This window comes from Lynx canadensis, chromosome D3 (assembly GCF_007474595.2).
Source record: "Lynx canadensis isolate LIC74 chromosome D3, mLynCan4.pri.v2, whole genome shotgun sequence".
In the NCBI taxonomy this organism is placed as follows: Eukaryota; Metazoa; Chordata; class Mammalia; order Carnivora; family Felidae; genus Lynx; species Lynx canadensis.
The window spans coordinates 89,037,446-89,056,027 of NC_044314.2; the positions used below are offsets into that span (position 1 = coordinate 89,037,446).

General features: G+C 48.9%; 1 protein-coding gene across 1 annotated transcript in view; it reads left to right on the forward strand.

The window, feature by feature from the left end:
• TMEM132B (transmembrane protein 132B) overlaps positions 1-18,582 on the forward strand; it is a 362,435-nt gene that overhangs the window by 190,580 nt on the left and 153,273 nt on the right. The gene's annotated exons all lie outside the window — the stretch shown is intronic.

An 18,582-nucleotide genomic window follows, 5' to 3' on the forward strand; every position in this document is an offset into this window, starting at 1 on the left:
ACACGACCTGCACTCACATACGTGCAGGGTTTGAGAACCGTGTTTTGAGTATTATGTTTATTACTGTTACTGGTTGCACTAAAGATTGAAGAATGAAATGGGCAGCGTGGAAATGATCTAAGAGGCAAGGGGAAGTGGACTCATTTACGGGCAAACAGAGGGTAGCTGTAATAACGACCGAGGAATCGTCTCTCGGTGCTTCAAGGCAGCCGTCTCGCGGACGTCACCCCTGGGTGCTGGCACGTGTCCCCTCCAGCTCAGACGCCGGCTTTGGGTTTCACGGGGCTGCGCTCACCTGGAGGTCATTGCTAGGCCTCGTGCATCGGGACCCCACTAAGGCAGGGGGCGCTGTCCCCACGGTTGTGACCACCTTCTCTCTTAAAGGATGGGGCGAACGAGCCCGAGACGCGCACCCCTCGCCCCTGACTCACAACCTCAGCTTGGCAGGAAGCGTCTTGGGATCTGTCACGTATCACCTTGCGGTGTCACCCCCTGCTGTCTCTTCTTTCTCCTCTACTATTTAAACTCGTGGAGGCCCACCGCTGTGGGCCTGGGGGGCACTCTGTGAATGGAAGAGGCCGTGGGTGGGTGGGTGGGGCTCCCGACCTCGGAGAGACTGGGTGCCGCTTGCCTCTTCCCATGGAGTTCTGGTCCAACCTCCGTCCGCTAGAACGCTGTCCTGCCTGCTCTTTGAGGACCTCGTTCAAAGGGAAAGAAGGGAGTCCAGCTGAGGGGCCGCGAGTCTTCTGTTAGGAATACGGTCGCTCCAAACTCAACAATCTGGTTGTCCCCCTTTACATCCATCCCTGGCCGGCCGTTTAGTCTGCGGCCTCACGTGGCCCACGGTTTCCCTGGGAATCTGTCTGCCTGCCCGCTGAGCCTTCCCACATCCGGAGTTGTCAGTATATGGGGAGAGCCCAGGATTTCTATATTGGCTCAGGTGTTTCCGTATGCGGTCAGTAGGGTACCCGCCAAAACGTGGCTGCAGCAACACGGTTTTATCACCTCACCTGCCGAGAAACTCGGGCGGGTGGTTCGACGAGACTGGTTAATCCGGCAGTGCGACCGTGTCACCCAGGCGCGTCCCGTCTCCCCGTCTCTCACACCGGGTCCCCAGCTGCCATCCTTCTTCCGGTTCCCACACGGCTGCAAGGTGGCTGCAGCAGGTGCAGGAACGGCTAACTCACCAGTTGTGCACCAACACTGGAGGGCGGGCCGCTTCCCCTCTGTTACCGCCTTTTATCAGGGAAGGGGACCTGGACGTGGACCCTTCCGATCTCATGGGTGAGCGGTGGGTTCCCTGCCTCTGCCCAAGAAGCCGGCCGGTCGGGGGAAGTGAACGCCTGGCACTGTTTCCGGGAGCCATAGTGGGAGGCGGTCTTTGCTGTAAAGGAAGAAGGGTGGGGCGATGGCGGTCAGCTAGCAGTGTTCCACTCTCTTCAGCGTGGACCCTGCCGAGGGTTGTGGCTTCGCTGGGGCCCGGGCTCCCTCTGGGTTGCCGTGGCGTCGGTCAGGTGGCTTTGTCCAGTGGCTGCCGTTCGGTGCTGTGCCGATGCAACTCAAGCAAAAAGGGGACTCGGGCTCCTCCTGTGGATGGAGACGTGCAGGGGGGCGGGGACCAGGGACGCCAGGGTGCAGGTGCCAAGCAGCACCCTTAGCAGCCTGTCTCCTGTCTCTCCTCTGGGTTGGCATCGTCTCCAGCAGGATCTTCCCTCCTGGTGGCGAGTTGGCCACGAGCAGCTCCCAGTGTCCGTCCTGCCACTGCGGTCACTTCGGGGAGGACACCGTTCTTCCCTGTCTGGTCCACTGGCTCTGTTTCGCTTGTCTTGTGTCACAGACCCACCAGAACCCATCACTGTGGCCAGCCCGCCTGAACGACACAGGCTTAGAGGACGGGAGATGTTCCGGGGGGATGGATGCTGCGGGGAGAGGAGAAACGAGAGGGGACCTTGCAGTTACCTCAGTCCTGGGGCGCTGGAGGGGCCCGGATGGGATGCCTGGACTTACAGCCTCCGGAATCATCATGTGGGTGGTGAACGTCTTGGGTATAGATCTTCCTTGGCTCATGATGAGGTAACCTCCCTATAAACCCATTGTAAGTTGATATCGTAAGTCAACAATGCATTTAACCATCTAACCCAGCAAACACCATAGCTTAGCCTGGCCCGCCTTAGACGTGCTCAGAACACGGACATGAGCCTCCGGTTGGGCACAGTCGTCCACCACAAAGCCCATTTTATAATGAGGTGTTGACTATTGCGTGCCGTTGACTGAATCCTGTACTGAAAGTGACAAACGGGACAGCCGTGTGGGTGCAGGTGGCTGTCCGTGTACTGCCTGTCGACCCTCCTGACCGCGTGGCTGACTGGGAGCTGCGGCCTCTGCCCAGCATCGCGGGAGAGGGTGGGGCTGCAGGTCCCTGGTCCGGGACAGGACCCAGACTCGAGATTCCAAGTACAATTCCTACTGGGGGTGTATTGCTTTCGCACCACCATAAAGCGAAACTGAGTCTAGCTGTCCTGAGTCGGAACTGACTGTGTAAGGGCGGGATCCATGGTCCATGGGTAGGAAATTGATTTTGTTGAAATATTTGGCTGATCAAGTGGTGATGTTTCAAACTGAAGACAAAGCATAGGCTGTGGTTATCACTGTTGGCTTTGTGAGAATCAATTTTGCATTTTCTTTGGAGATAAAAAAAAAAGTTACAGGAGAGAAAAAGTCGTTACCTGAGCAGAGTTACAGGATTATGAGGCGCTCTCCCTGTTCCGGTGTCCTCCTTCTCCTTGACCCCAGTGTGTGACCTCCCCCCAGGCTGTGAGAAGGGCAGGGATTAATGCTTTGGCATGACAATCTATACTTATCTAATATCCCTCCGAAATTCATTCCATAATCTAAATAAATAATTGCTTCCCTTTGTACTTTGCTGTTGAATCGCGATGTCAAACGAGGTGTGAAATACAAGCTCACGGACCGTGTTTGCTGGCTAACAGAGTGAATATATGAATATATCCCTAACAAAACATCCGTCAGAAAGCTGTAATCTCCGCATTGTGACAACCTTGGGTGGAATAGAGTTTTTAATAGAATATAATGTACAAACTGCCTGAAATTCTGTGATAAGAATTAAAAGTGTGTTGCACGGGTAGACCCGACGTGCTCAGTTAGAAAGGCGGTAAAGGTCTTAATTTAAAATATTTTAATGAATGCTCGTTGTGAGGAAATGTGAGTAATAAAGATGAAAACCACAAGATAAAGAGTAGTGTTACCAAAGGAGTGGAGAAGAGATTAGAAAAATAAGCAAATTCGAAAGCGTGCAGAACAGATAACACAGAACCACAGGGAACGGGAGGTAGGTGACAGGCGGGTTGCACGGAAGCCGCGTGCAACCGGAAGGCTTGAGACAGGCCTGCTCCTTAAGTGGTTCCCGTGGTTGTTGGGACCCAAACCTCAGAGGAAGTGAGCCACAACTTTTTCTGCGGTCAGAGACCACAAAACAGAGCTCACTCTTGCCTACAAATGGGAGGAAACCTGGACGGAGTACCACAGAAACGGGCGTGTGCCTCTCCATAGGATAGAAAGGCAGAAACGCCACGATAGATTTCTTTCTTTTTTTTTTTTTTAATGTTTATTTATTTTTGATAGAGAAAGATTGTGAGCAGGGGAGGGGCAGAGAGAGAGAGAGGGAGACACAGACTCAGAAGCAGGCTCCGGGCTCTGAGCTGTCAGCACAGAGCCGACGCGGGGCTCGAACTCATGACCCGTGAGATCACGACCTGAGCCGAAGTCGGACACTCGACCAACTGAGACACCCAGGCGCCCCGCCAAAATAGATTTCTTAAAGAGATAGACACATCCCCACATTCTTGTAAACCCAGCTCAAGGTGAAGTCAAGGTCAAAGTCAAGTGTTTACTGTGGAGAGCTCCCCTGCTTGCAAATCTGGAATCAGTCTTCCCGGAGTTTTGTTTTGCCTGCTCTCATCCAGAAAATGTTATAACCCACGGGGCAGACGAAGAGATCACCCTTCTGAATAACCTGACAAACTCTTTGCTTTTTCTGAAAAATTTTTTTTTCTTAGTTTATTTATTTTGAGAGAGAGAGAGAGAGAGAAAGCAGGGGAGGGGCAGAGAGAGGGAGAGAGAAGATCCCAAGCAGATTCTTCATTGCCAGCACAGAGCCTGATGTGGGGCTGGAACTCACAAACTGTAAGATCATGACCTGAGCTGAAACCAAGAGTTGGACGCTAAGCTGAGCCCCCCAGGTGCCCTGCTTTTTCTGAAATTTAACCGTTAAACGTTAAGCAGCAAGCAATGTTGATGTAAGAAAGTCACCATGTCCAGTGTCATTTCATGGATTCAGAAAACACGAACCAGGGTAAATCATTCATTGCGCTTCAGGTTTCTTACTTATTTTTTTTTTTACAAGAAGGACAAAGACCGTTCAATGGTGGTAGCCGCCCCCAGTTTCTAAATACGAATGGTTTTTCCTATGTGACTCAGTTTATATTGGTTTCTTTCCTTTTTTTTTTAAGTTTATTTATTTATTTTGAGAGAGAGTAAGAGAGAGGGCATGAGTGCGGGAGGGGCAGAGAGGGAGAGAGAGAATCCCAGTTTGCACTGACAGAACAGAGCCTGACGTGGGGCTCAGTCCCACGAACCATGAGATCATGATCTGAGCCGAAACCAAGAATCAGATGCTTAACTGACCGAACCACCCAGGCGCCCCTGGTGTCTTTCCTGCTGTAGAAGGTTTAACGGCAGGTAAAAGGTAGAACACACAGAACGTCTTAGTTTTGTCTGTGAGGACAATTTTGGGTGATTCTGTTGTCCGTTGCTATTTTGTTTTAAAAATCTTTTGAAAAACCCTACAATGCCATTGTTGGTGTCAGATGCCGTGGTAAGTCTTTTAGGAAAGTATGTTTCCAAAGTCGGCAGTGTTAGAGCCTCGGGAGGCAGATAACTGTCATTACTGCTGCTTAACGGATGTGTAGGCTGACCAGTTTAAATGACTTCCCAAGCTCTCCGAGCCGGTAAGTAGCCGAAGGAGTTCAGCCCTTAGAGCCCGTGTCCTCATCCCCGGAACGTGTCAACGTGGCCTTACTTGGAGAAAAGCGTCTTCACAGAGGCACTTACGTGAAGAATCTTGGGGGCGGGGGGTGTATATGACTGTCATTCCAATGACAGGGGTCCTAATAACTGAGACACAGAGAAGAAGGCCATGGGGCTGGAGGCAGAGATTGGAGCAAAGTGGCCACAAGCCAAGGGAGCCAGTGAATGCCTAGAGCCACCAGAAGCCAGAAAAGGCAATGAATGGATTGTCGCCTGTGACCTTAGGTGGGAGCGTGACTCTGCTGGTACCTTGATTTTGGAACTCTGGCTTCCAGAACTTCTGCAGAATAAATATCTGTTTCCGTAGGCTATTAAGTTCGTGGTAATTTGTTATAGCAGCTGTTGGAAGCTAATGCAGGGTCTGAATGACTGCTTGCTGAATGGATAAATCAAGGCTTCTGAATCCCGGATACACATCAGAATAGCCTGGGGGGTCTTTAACAAGTACCCATTCCTTAGACCTTACAACCCAGCGGGTCACGGGCATTGATATTGCACAGAAAACTCTCCGGGTGATCTTAATGCAGAGACAGTGTTGAGAATTAGTGGGATATAGGAATGAATGAAATAGTAATGAATTCCAACACCATAAGAAGATAAAGGTATTTTATTTTTAACGATTTTAGGGTTTGAAAATAATGGATTTAGAAACACACAGTTCTTAGCTTTAAAATGAAATTTGCCATTGGACACCTGGAGATCTCTCAGCACCAGCTGCCACAATAGTTCAAAACCAGGATTTAAGGTATAGAAATACGTCATGTCCTGGATGTGTCTGTAATTCATGCTCCAGAGTGGCAACAGAGTTTGCCTATGGGAAACGAAGGGCCCCTCCCCACCCCCAAAAAAGGATCAGGCCCCGAAAGAAAAGAAAAAGGGAAATATTTTAAAAATGCACAACCTCTTTTTCTAGCCAGTGTGAAACTCTTTTGTGAATTTATGCTTCCGGCCAGGTTCAGCCCAGGTATGATAGAAGCCTTCTTACTTCAAAAGTGACAGATGTTCAATTGCAGGAAATGTAGAAAGGACAGCGGAATAAGACGTAGAAGATAAAAGTCACCCCTGAACCTGTGTATGATTCAGAGGTAACCATTGTTAATATTTTGAGGAGTATATACGTATGTATGTGTTCACATGCGTGTCGAGGTACAAAAATAGGTTGTTTTCGCTAATACTCGAATTTGTTTAGCTTTGAAAGCTGTTTTCTGTAACAGTGTAGACTCAATATTTGGCACCATCTTTTCAGGTTGTTAAATATTTGAAACAATAATTATCAACTGCTTTAAAAAAGTAATGGAAGGGGTGGACTCTCTTTCTCCCAAAATACAAATATGCACACATGAACAATTTTTTCCCAACAATTTAAACATCCACAGAGCCTTTCAATGAACTTGTAGTTTTAAGGGTGATATTTAATAGTGGTATAATATTTTATTAATATTATAGATTACCCACTTATTCACCACGTTTCATTTTTTCCTCCCTTTACACATACTTTTTAAACATTTTTTTTTTTTTTAATGTTAAAGGTCGGGGCGCCTGGGTGGCTCAGTCGGTTAAATGTCCGACTTCAGTTTAGGTCATGATCTCATGGGTCTGTGGGTTTGGGCCCCACGTCGGGCTCTGTGCTGATGGCTCGGAGCCTGGAACCTGCTTCGGATTCTGGGTCTCCCTCTCTCTCTGCCCCTCCCCTGCTCACGCTCTGTCCCTTTCTCTCTCAAAAGTAAATAAACATTAAGAAAAAGTTTTAAAAATGTAAAATGTCTGTTGAGTTCTTCTACAGGTAAATCTTCAGGAGAAAGTGCTTGAAGTGAATCGGTAGATCACAAGACATGATGAAGTTTAAGATTTTCGATGGTCTTATAAAATTTTTCTGTTTACACTGCCAGCTTTGTGTGAGAGTGCCCTGTTCTTGGTCCCTTTGCCAACTTCGGGCATTGCCTCAAAGGATCATTTTGTAGTTGGGACAAGGCTGTGTTCTTGTAGGCTTAAGTTCCATTGATTTGATTTTTGGTCAAATTTAAGCTTTTCAAACGTCTCTCCTTACTTGGTTGCTTCCTTTTTTAATTATCATATTGTCTCCGTGGCAATGTTGTAGGTTTTGGGTTGTCAACTCTAGTCATGATTGTTATTCAGGAGAAGGACTCCCATCTGGAGGAGGGGTGGCCTCAGGTAGAACAGGATGCCTGAAAACCCACCCATCAGCCTGGCCTCCGAGTGACGGCAGCGAGGACCAGAGCCAGATGCCAGCGCAGGCGGTAAAGATGGATTTTGTTCAGAAACTGTTGCAAAAAAAGGGAAAAGAGACCCTCAGTGTCACCTGTAGAGACGTGGGGATTTATAGCCAAGGAACAGAGTGGGGGTGGGGCCAGTAGATGGCACATGACCAAGAGGAGTTGTCAGGGGTCAGGGGTGACCCCGGCCAGACGGACCAAACCAGATTCTTGCTGAGGGCAGGCCACGGTGATGAGACATCAAGGGTGGGGATGAGGAATTTGGTTAGAATGTGAAGAGTGATCACACATCAGGGATGGGGGAGGGGGTATTCCCTCTCAACTGACTTGGCAGGATTCTTGCTGTAATTGGGCTCTGAAGGCGTGGCCAGGGCAGAACCAAGATGGAGGGAGGGGGGGCTCAGAAGGCGCCCGCCTCCAGTCTGGTTAGGCAGATGGTCTTTGTCAGTGACTGTGTGCAGCAGCGCCCACTGCTGGCCAAGATGGGTAGTGTGAGTGACTACTGAACCTTTGTCATCTTCGGCCATTGATTTTTGGCCTCACTTGTTACCAGGCATAACGGAGTCTATGCTGACCGATACAAAGAGCTTTCAGATACACATTTTGCAAATATTAAGACTCTTCTGAGCAGCTTTACATTGCAGAGGAATTGAGCAGAAATTATAGGGAGTTCTCCCCCGTTATTAACATCCGGCACTGGTGTGGTGCATTTGTTTCAGTTAATGAGCCAATATGGAAATATTCTTCAGCAGTGTTCTGGATGTTGGCCATTCTCATTGGGGTGCAGCGGTGTTTCGTTATTGCTTTAATTTTCAATTCCCTGATAACATAGGATGCTTAGTGTCTTTTCATAGGCTTATTTTCCACCTGTATATCTTCTTTGGGGTGTGTTCAGATTTTTTTTTTTTTTGCCCATTTTTAAATTGGGGCTGTTTGTTCCGTTACTGTTGTGTGTTAAGACGTCTTTGTGTATTTTAGGTACCACTCCGTTATCGGTTATGTGCTCTGCAAAAATCCTCTCGCTGTCTGAGTCTTTTCTTTTCATTCTGTTACTCAGATGAATGTTTTGAGGAGTGATACCATGTCTGGAATAAGTTCATAAGTCTCAAGGCGACTCAGAAGTTTCCTTGATTCCCAAGATGGCTGGTTGGGGGCAGAAAAGCCCATATTTGGGTGTTCTGATATGGCTGGAAAAATGTATCTTCCTTTATCTGAGTCACCTGCTGACCAGGAGGGGCCTCGCTGGTTGAGGACTGTATCCCCAGCAGTATATAGGCTCACGCAGCTCATTCCTAGAATGTCCGTGTGGCCACCTGTGGCCTCTCCCCACGAACCCACTCTGCTATCAGCTGCCAGACTAATCTTGAAACATCATTTTCCTCGAGACCCAGTGGCTCCCTGTGGCCTGTCTCAGCAAGTGTAAACAATTAGTCCTTTTTAGAAGCAGGGCTCCGTCAGGGTGCTCAAAACTCTGGCGCAAGAGACAGATGCCGAGACAGCCCGTGGGTGGGGCTCTGCACGGTAACAGGATGGGGACCCAAGTGCAGGGGAGTAAAGAGGACACAGTGGGTTCTGTGGGGAGGGATCCTGGAAGTCATCTCCGAGGAGGTGGCATTGGAACCGGTCCTTGAAGGACGAGTAGGGGTTTAAAAGTGTTTGAGGGGCGCCTGGGTGGCGCAGTCGGTTGAGCGTCCGACTTCAGCCAGGTCGCGATCTCGCGGTCCGTGAGTTCGAGCCCCGCGTCGGGCTCTGGGCTGATGGCTCAGAGCCTGGAGCCTGTTTCCGATTCTGTGTCTCCCTCTCTCTCTGCCCCTCCCCCGTTCATGCTCTGTCTCTCTCTGTCCCCAAAATAAATAAACGTTGAAAAAAAAATTTTTAATAAAAAAAAAAATTAAAAAATATATATATATAATAATAGGGGCACCTAGGTGGCTCAGTCGGTTGAGCGTCCGACTTCAGCCAGGTCGCGATCTCGCGGTCCGTGAGTTCGAGCCCCGCGTCGGGCTCTGGGCTGATAGCTCAGAGCCTGGAGCCTGTTTCCGATTCTGTGTCTCCCTCTCTCTCTGCCCCTCCCCCGTTCATGCTCTGTCTCTCTCTGTCCCCAAAATAAATAAACGTTGAAAAAAAAATTTTTAATAAAAAAAAAAATTAAAAAATATATATATATAATAATAGGGGCACCTAGGTGGCTCAGTCGGTTGAGCGTCCGACTTCAGCCAGGTCGCGATCTTGCGGTCCGTGAGTTCGAGCCCCGCGTCGGGCTCTGGGCTGATGGCTCGGAGCCTGGAGCCTGTTTCCGATTCTGTGTCTCCCTCTCTCTCTGCCCCTCCCCCGTTCATGCTCTGTCTCTCTCTGTCCCAAAAATAAATAAACGTGGAAAAAAAAAAAAACAAAAGTGTTTGAAAGTCAACATTTCTGGGAAGGCGACCTGGGAAGCCCTTCTTTATATACTGTTCACACTGTGTTGTGTCAGACTTCCAGAATTGTCTTTAATACAAAAATTTGATAGCTAGCGGTTGGGTAGTCTTAGGGAATGGGGCTTCTGTGTTGGGTGGGACGCTTTGAGCCGTCTAGGAGAGGCGCCAATGTGGGAGGCATTTTCAGGCATTTTCAGCAGATGTTACAAAGGACAATGCCAAGGCTACACACCATCCCCCTTCATTACCAAAACACCCCTGTGAAGAAAGCGGCACTATTAGCCCCACATACAGATGGGGACAGTGAGGCTCAGAGCTATTAAGGGCCTCCCATTGCATAGCTATATCTGGTGGGTCTGGGATTTGAGCCCGGACTTCAAGGTTCTAGAACAGGGCCTGGCACTCAACTTCTCAGGCAGTATACAGACGTCTCCCTATCCGTTTGCCTGGTTTTTTCCCTCTTGATTAGACCGGGGTTATAGGTTTGGGGAGGACGATATCAGAGGTAAGGTGCCAAATATATATCAGTAGCTCTAAGCTCAAGGCTGCTTTGTCAGCATCAGAGTTACCTCAGAAAAAGGAGGGGATGGGGCCAGAGAGAGACACTGCCCAAGTCAGCCCTTTGGCAGGATTCTCGTGCCTTCTCCAGATCCCCAAATTTCAGCTACGCTGTTCAAGGCTGTGGGAAGCCCAGCCTTCATCGCCACAGTGCCGGGTTCATGCGTTGTAGCTCCTTTGTGAAATGAGAATGGAGAAGAGAGTTTCTCCTTAGAAATTCAAGTGTCATTTGGGTTCTGACGTGCCCTTTCTTTGTGCAGATTTTATTTCTACTGTGAGATTTAACTTTGGTAGTCCCCTTATGCAGGCAGAAATTGAGCCAGAGGACGTTGGAGGTTTCCCGGGTCTGTCAGGATGGTGGTTTTAAATCGGGGCCCTTACACCACATTTCTGATGGGCAGTTGATGAAATCCACCAAGGGTCATTGGCAGAGTTGATGCTAACGGGGGCTACTCTTTATTTGGCCTTTTAAATTGGTGCACGTTTGTCAGAAACGTCAGCTGCTCCGTCAAATCATTGTATCCGTGTGTCATTATGTTGATGTATTTATTTACTTATTTTGACATGTTTATTATTAAGACATGACATGTGTCGTTGGAAACCATGAAGTCCTCCTCAGATCTGGTGCACGTCTTTGACAGAGGCAATCACATGAAGCTTTGAGGGGTTGCCTCTTCCTCCGATCCCTCCCCCCCAAAAAAAACCCTTTCTTCCTTGAAGTTTCTGGAGGCAATTTTCTGTGCTTTGAAAGTAGGCGTTTAACGCAGCCTGCCTCCATGAAGCATCACTTCTTGCATCGTGCCTTTAAACCTAGATAAAAGGTGATATGCCCAGGCATCGAGAGGAAACCTCGGTGTCTTTTGAAAGGGCGTTTTATTTGGTTTTAACCAGTCCCAGGGCCAGTCCCCTGTGCTGTTTTTCATAGGCACTGGCCCAACATGGCTGCCTGTCCTATTGATGGTGAGCAATTTACAGCCTGTACCTGAACATGGCCATTCAGGCAACTTGATGGTGATGGCAGCCGGGGGGAGTGGGGGGGAGTCCAGCCTTCCACACTGAAGATCTTCCTCTGTGTTACCAGATGATCGATCCACTTGGTCTCGAGGAGGACTAATCAGGTCGTATACAGATGTCTCCCTATCTGTTTGCCTGGTTCTTTCCCTCTTGATTAGACCAAGGTTATAGGTTTGGGGGAGGAAGATATGGACCCGTAATGGGTCCAGAATTCCTATTCTGCGGCCCATAGTAACAAGGATTCAGGTTGCAAGGGCGCCTGGGTGGCTTAGTCTGTTAAACGTCCGGCTTCGGCTCAGCTCATGGCCTCACAGTTCGTGAGTTCGAGCCCCGCGTCAGGCTCTGTGCTGACAGCTGGGAGCCTGGACCCTGCTTCGGATTCTGTGTCTCCCTCTCTCTCTGCCCCTCCCCTGCTCACGCACTCTCTCTGTCTCTCTCTCGAAGATAAATAAACATTGAAAAAATTAAAAAAAAAATTCACATGTTGAAATCCTCACCTCGAGATGGTGGCATTAGGAGGTGGGAGCCCCCATCTGTGGGGTTAGTGCCCTTATCAAACAGACCCCGGAGAGCTTGTGTCCTCCTTCTACCGCGTGAGGACACAGTGAGAAGGTGCCCATCTCTGAGCCAGGAAGTGAGCCCTCACCAGACACCGAATCTTGGATTTCCAGCCTCCATTACCTTGAGAAATAAATTTTTGTTGTTTACAAGCCACCCAGTCTGTGGTCTTTTGTTACAGCAGCCTTGAACAGTCTAAGACCGATAGATACCTTTCTAAAGACAGTGTGTCATGTTTTCAAACTTTTTATAAATGGCCTTGTGCTATAAGGATCATTCTGCAACTTGCCTTTTTTGCCCAGCACAACATTGCCTGAGTTAAACCCTGCAGATACATGTGTACGTCTTTTCCCCGCTGCTGTATAGTATCCCATAGTATAGATATTCCATAATTTATTCATGCGTTCTTCTGTTGTTGATGGATGCCTGTTATTTAAAACTTTGGGCCCCTATAGATCTCAGCGTCCATTCTTGTGTGTGCAGTATTAAGTATTTGCACTAGGTCCTTTTGGGAGAGTGGTTTTTAAACGGGGGATTGCGACCCACTAATGAGTCATGACAAGCGTTAAAACTGGAAATTGAATCCATTAGCACAGAATAGAAAACATTGGAGCCCATCGCGCGTAATCAGGGAAATGTTTGTGAAACTTCAGTGTCCTTTTTATGTCTGACTCTTCTGACTTGCCATGCAGAGTCTAATCTTCAGCGGAGGCTGGGGTGAAAACATGCCGTGTCTGGGCTCTAGGGTCCGAACACAGCGGTGGGATTGAGGACACTCGGGGATGTACATCTTCGGCTTCTGGCCTGTCCCCAAGCTGCTCTCTGAACTGGTCGTACCAACTGATGAGTGGTGTTTGAGGTTAGAAGGTTCCTTATCTTTCTTAAGTGGGAGGGTGTTTTGTTTTGTTTTGTTTTTTTCCAGAAGCTTGTTCTTGAACGTCTTATTTTGGGTTGATTCTCTTCTGGCTTGATTATATGGAGTGCTGGTGGAGTTCTGTCGGAGAAACACTCATCTTAGAGACATGCCATTTAATTTCCCCTGCTGTCAAGAGGCAGAATTAAGTTATTCCTCTTTTTAAAAGAACGACGTAAGGAGGAAATAATGAATGCAAAATGCTGTAGTTAAACATCAGCAGATACACTGATGGATCGGCTGTCACTTGGGTCTTTGCTATAAAGGGAAAGAAAATGATATTTAATCATTTTCAAAAAATAAAAACAGCGATGATGAATTTGATACATTTGGACGCTGAGTGACTCATTAGAGCACACTATTATTTTCCAGTTAATAAAGGAACCTTGATTCTCCCCCGTGATTAAACAGTTGCGAAGCAAAGACGTCTTTGTTTCGGGGAGCACGCTGGGTCTCCCGGACTGTGTGAACACGGGGAACTCTGGCTACCTGGCATTTTGGTTCCCTTGGCACATCCTTCATCCAGGTGGCGAGTTGGGTGGTCTAAGTTTGACCGGCTGAGTGTTTCTGTGTGTGTGCGTGTGTGTGTTTCCCCCTTCACTTTGGGCCAACACTAAAAGAATCGGGAGGTTCAACTAAAAATACGTAATTTGGGCATCTCTGGAGAAAGTGCAGACTGGATGGATGGAATCTGATATTGAATGGTCACACCCGCTGGAGCTGACCGGCTGCTCGGTTCGGAAGGGGTCCCCCCGTGCTGTGTCGCTTACCATAGTCCTCTCTGCTCCCCAGTGTCCCCCCAAACTCAGTACAAATTCCGAACTCAGTTTCAACGTGTGTGTGGTTGGGGGGCTCCCCTGCCCACTGGCCAACACTCCAGCCCCAGCTGGGCGTCCTGCGGTTCGACTCAGTGACTCCTCAGGGCTGATTCTGTCCACCTGGAGGGAGGCATCAGGTCCCACAGGGCGAGGACTCAGTCCCGCAACACAGCTGGCACCCCACTTCAGAGGCCAAGTCCAAGTCTAGATGGTCACCTGTGTTTCTGCCAACTAGCTATAGATCGGAAGGGTCCCACACCCCCCTGCTTGGGTTTGGTTCATTTGCTAGGGTGACTCACACATCTCGGAGGAACAGTTTGCTTACTGGGTTACTGGTTCCCTCTGAAAGAATAGAACTCAGGGCCGGCCAGGGAAAAGAGAGGCCGCAGACGTGGGGAAAGGGCGTGGGGCTCCCACCTGCTCAGAGAATGCCACCTCCCCCTCCGAGTTGCCATGTGTTCAGCAGCCCAGAAGCTCTCTGAATCCTGTCCTTTTGGGCTTTTCCGGAGGCCTCATTACAGAGGTACGGTTCATTGGATTAATTGGAATATCATGTCCATCGGAGAGCGGTTCAGTCTCCAGCCCCTCCGCTCTCCCCGGTGGTCAGGGATTTGGGACTGAAAGGTCCCCCTGCAGCCCTCATCCTCAGGCGTGTCCCCAAAGTCATCTCCTTAACATGACAGGAGACGCCTTCATTGCTCTCCTCACTGAGGAAATGCCAAGGGTTGGGGGAGCTCTGTGCCAGGAACGGGACAAATAGCAAATGCGTACAGAGGTCCCCCTTATCCAGTGTCCGTTCCCCGTGGTCAACCACGGTCCAGAAGCAGGTGACCCTCCTGACCTAGCGTCATGATGCCTGCGTCATGCTTCACGCATTTTGTTGTCTCACATCACCCCAGGACGATATTTGGAGAGCGGGAGAGAGAGCACAGTCACACAGCTCTTATTACGTCATGTTGTTACGATTGTTCTTTATCATTATAATTCTTGCTAATCTCTTACTGTGCCTCGTTGACAAGTCAAATTTCATCATAGGTGTGTAGGTACAGGAAAAAACTTAGTACCTACTGGGTTCGGTACTATTGGGGTTTCAGGCATCCACTGGGGGTCCTGGAACGTAACACCTGCAGACAAGGAGGGGACCCTGTATTTCTTTTTGGAAGACTCTTTTTTTTAAATGTTTATTTATTTATTTGGTGAGAGAGAGAGAGAGGGAGAGCAGGGGAGGGGCAGAGAGAAAAGGAGAGGGAATCTCAGCACAGGGCCTGACACGGGGCTCAAACCCACACACCATGAGATTATGACCTGAGCTGAAATCAAGAATCCTTGCTTAGCTGACTGAGCCACCCAGGTGCTCCCTGCGTTTCTTGTTATAAATCACAATATCACCCTGGGGTTGGCTATTTGTTGGCATTTACCATTAAGCACACAGTGGTATTTTAGGAAAGAAGTATTTCTTTTTTTTTTTCCTTAAGTTTATTTATTTATTTTGAGAGAGAGAGACAGAGAGAGAGAGAGAGTGCAAGTGGGGGAGGGGCAGAGAGAGAGGGAGACAGAGAAGCCCAAGGAGGCCCCACGCCGTCAGCACAGAGCCTGATGCGGGGCTCGAACTCATGAACCGTGAGATCGTGACCTGAGCCGAAATCAAGAGCCCATATTTAACCCGCTGAGCCATCCAGGTGCCCCAGGAAGGAAGTATTTCTTGATATTGCTACTTATTAACTACGTGACCTTGGACAAGTTATTTAAACCCCTGCCTTCATCTCCCCAACTTTCAAATAAGGACAGTTGGGGCATTTACCTGACCGATGGGGATGATAGGGGGTTAAACTCTTTAATCTATGTAACCTGCTTATCCCCGAGCTCGGCACAGAGTAAGCGACCCGTGAGCCTTGCCTGAATTAACATTATTAGTAGCCACCTCTGTATTAAGACAGAGCTCTGTGTTTCAGGATGAATGAGAAAGCCGATTCGTTTGTAACAAAGAATATTCCTATATGATTAATACGGAAACCGAAGGGTTCCGTGTTGAAAGAGACTGTGTAAAACCCCCATCGGACATAAACCTTAGCACCTCTGTGATAAATACACTGAAAAGGTATATGATGAAAAACTTAATGAGCTGATAAGAGGGCTTAGATTTTTATTTTATGTTTTAAACATTTATTCAGTTTTGAGAGACAGTGTGAGCTGGGGAGGGGCAGAGAGAGAGAGAGAGAGGGAGACACAGAATCTGAAGCAGCTCCAGGCTCCGAGGTGTCAGCACAGAGCCCGACGCGGGGCTCAAACCCACGAACCATGAGATCATGACCTGGGCCGAAGTCGGATGCCCAACCGCCTGAGCCACCCAGGCATCCCAAGAGGGCTTGGATTTTAACAGGGTTTCTTTCTAAATGTAAAAGAGCCGAGTGTTGCTTTTGTGAGCCACGGTGGTGGGTCCCACTCATGCCTTCTTACTCGGGAGGGGGACAGGTCGGACCCCATTTGAGACTCCACTTGCCCTAACTCCTCCCCCCCCCCCCCGCCCCCACACTGCACTGTGGCCCAAACAGCCCCTTGTGACCTGGGAAAAATCACTCTGATCCTGCTTTATTTTTTTTTTAATGTTTTTATTTATTTTTGAGACAGAGAGAGACAGAGCGTGAACGGGGGAGGGGCAGAGAGAAGGAGACACAGAATCCGAAACAGGCTCCAGGCTCTGAGGTGTCAGCACAGAGCCCGACGCGGGGCTCGAACTCACGGACCGCGAGATCATGACCCGAGCCCAAGTCGGCCGCTTAACCGACTGAGCCACCCAGGCGCCCCTGATCCTGCTTTTTAAGCAGAGAGCTGGGTTCTGGGCGGCTTCTCCGTCTGACGGCCCGTTCCACCCCACCCCTTCTGTGTGGTGGGGATTCTCCTGCAGGCTCACCAAGGAGATTAAATGGCATAAAATATAAACTTTGCAAACGTTCTCTTAATACTTTCTTCTTGGCAAACGTTCCCTTGAACGTTTCTTCCTTGCACAGAAAATAAACGTTCCCTTGAGCGTTTCTTCCTTGCACCGAAAATCGCCCTGAAGACTTGAATCCAAATGCGGTCTTTTTGAAGATATTTTCCTCTCACACTGATGGTCTTCACCCAACACACAGTTAAGGTGAATGAAAATGGATTCTTTTTTTAATTTAATTTTATTTTTTTTATTAAAAAATGTTTTTTTCAATGTTTATTTATTTTTGGGACAGAGAGAGACAGAGCATGAACGGGGGAGGGGCAGAGAGAGAGGGAGACACAGAATTGGAAACAGGCTCCAGGCTCTGAGCCATCAGCCCAGAGCCCGACGCGGGGCTCGAACTCACGGACCGCGAGATCGTGACCTGGCTGAAGTCGGACGCTTAACCGACTGCGCCACCCAGGCGCCCCGAAAATGGACTCTTAAAGAGAATGTCGAGGCACATTTCGTCTTTCTCCTCAGAAACTCTATTAAGTTCCGCGATCCCCTGTCCCGAAGGCAGGGGCTCTGCCTAGAGGACTGGACCGTGGCTGACCGAGGAGCGGAAAAGGCAGGAGGTGTCCCCAGTACCTCGGGGGGAGAAATCTGCCGTGAAATCCTGTATCTGCCTCTGGGCACAGGGCTGGGAGGTCTGAAATGGGGAAGCAGTGGGTTGTGTGAGTTGCACACAATGCCCCTAGGATGGAGAATCTGAGTATTCCGGCTTGGGGATATTTTTGTGGTTTGCCTGGGTACTTTCCAGGGACATAAATCCCACATCACTAAAAATTACATGGTCAGGGGGGCTCCTGGGTGGCTCAGTCAGTTGAGCGTCTGACTCTTGATTTCGGCTCAGGTCATGATCCCAGGGGCGTGGGATCAAGCCCGGCATCCAGTTCTGCACTGAGCGAGGAGCCTCCTTGAGGTTCTTTCTCTCTCTCTGCCTCTCCCCTACTTGTGCTCGCTCTCTCTCTCTCTCTGTCTCTCTCTCTCAAATAAATAAAATGAAAAAAAATTATGTGGTCAAATTTGGGGTCACATTTGGTCGTTTCCTAGCCGTGTGACCTCAGACAGGTGACTCAACCCCTCTGTCCCACCATTTCTCATCTGTGACATGGGCACAAGAATAACGCCCATTCTCAGGTTTGCTGTGGGAATGAAATGAGAGAGTTCAGCTGGCGTGTTCAGTGTGGGGCTGGGGACAAAGAAGCACCCGGGAAATGATCTCCTCAACAAGAGAAAAGAAGTTCTGACCGGGAGCAAGGATCAAGTGCCCAGTAAGGGGATGCCACCCCACCTGAGCCGAGACCGCGGGAAGGGCTCTCTCTCTGTGATTCCTTTGATTATCATGTGTAGAATCATAATCTATCCTGTAGGCAGAGTTGAGTTTTGGGCACAGAAGAATACGTATCTTTGTGTGACATCGCCAGAGGTTAACTTCCGTTTTGACAGATGTTGGTGGGGACATGGGGCTGGTTGCTAATGTCCGGGTCTGTAAGGGGACATGTATGAGCCCCCGTGGCCGTAAACCTTCTGTATTTGGTGCCGGGGGGGGGGTGGGGGGTGGGGCGCTGGGGCTGACCTGTCCCTCTGCGGACTCTAGCAGAGCCAGAGGACTTCGTGAGGATGGGGAGGGGACCCCGATTCGATCTCCTCTGTGACTCCATGACGTCCCTGAAAGAATAAAGTGGCAGTTCTGGGCCCCCTGCCGAGAAGCACCGCCTGGATTCTCTGCTTTGAGAGAGTTTCAGTGAGCTGAGTGACGATCACTGCTGTGGATATTTTTCCGCTCTGTTTTCTTGGTAACAGTTCTTAAGATAGAAAGTGAAGTTATCTTAAATTGAAATGGAAACATTATAATTAAACATTTACAACCCAAGCAGATTTATAGCTATGGTGGTTACATTTTTCATTGTCAGCAGATGCCATTGAAACTAAATAACCCATTGAAATTGTAAGAAAAAACATATTTTTTTGTTTTTTTTTTAAACGT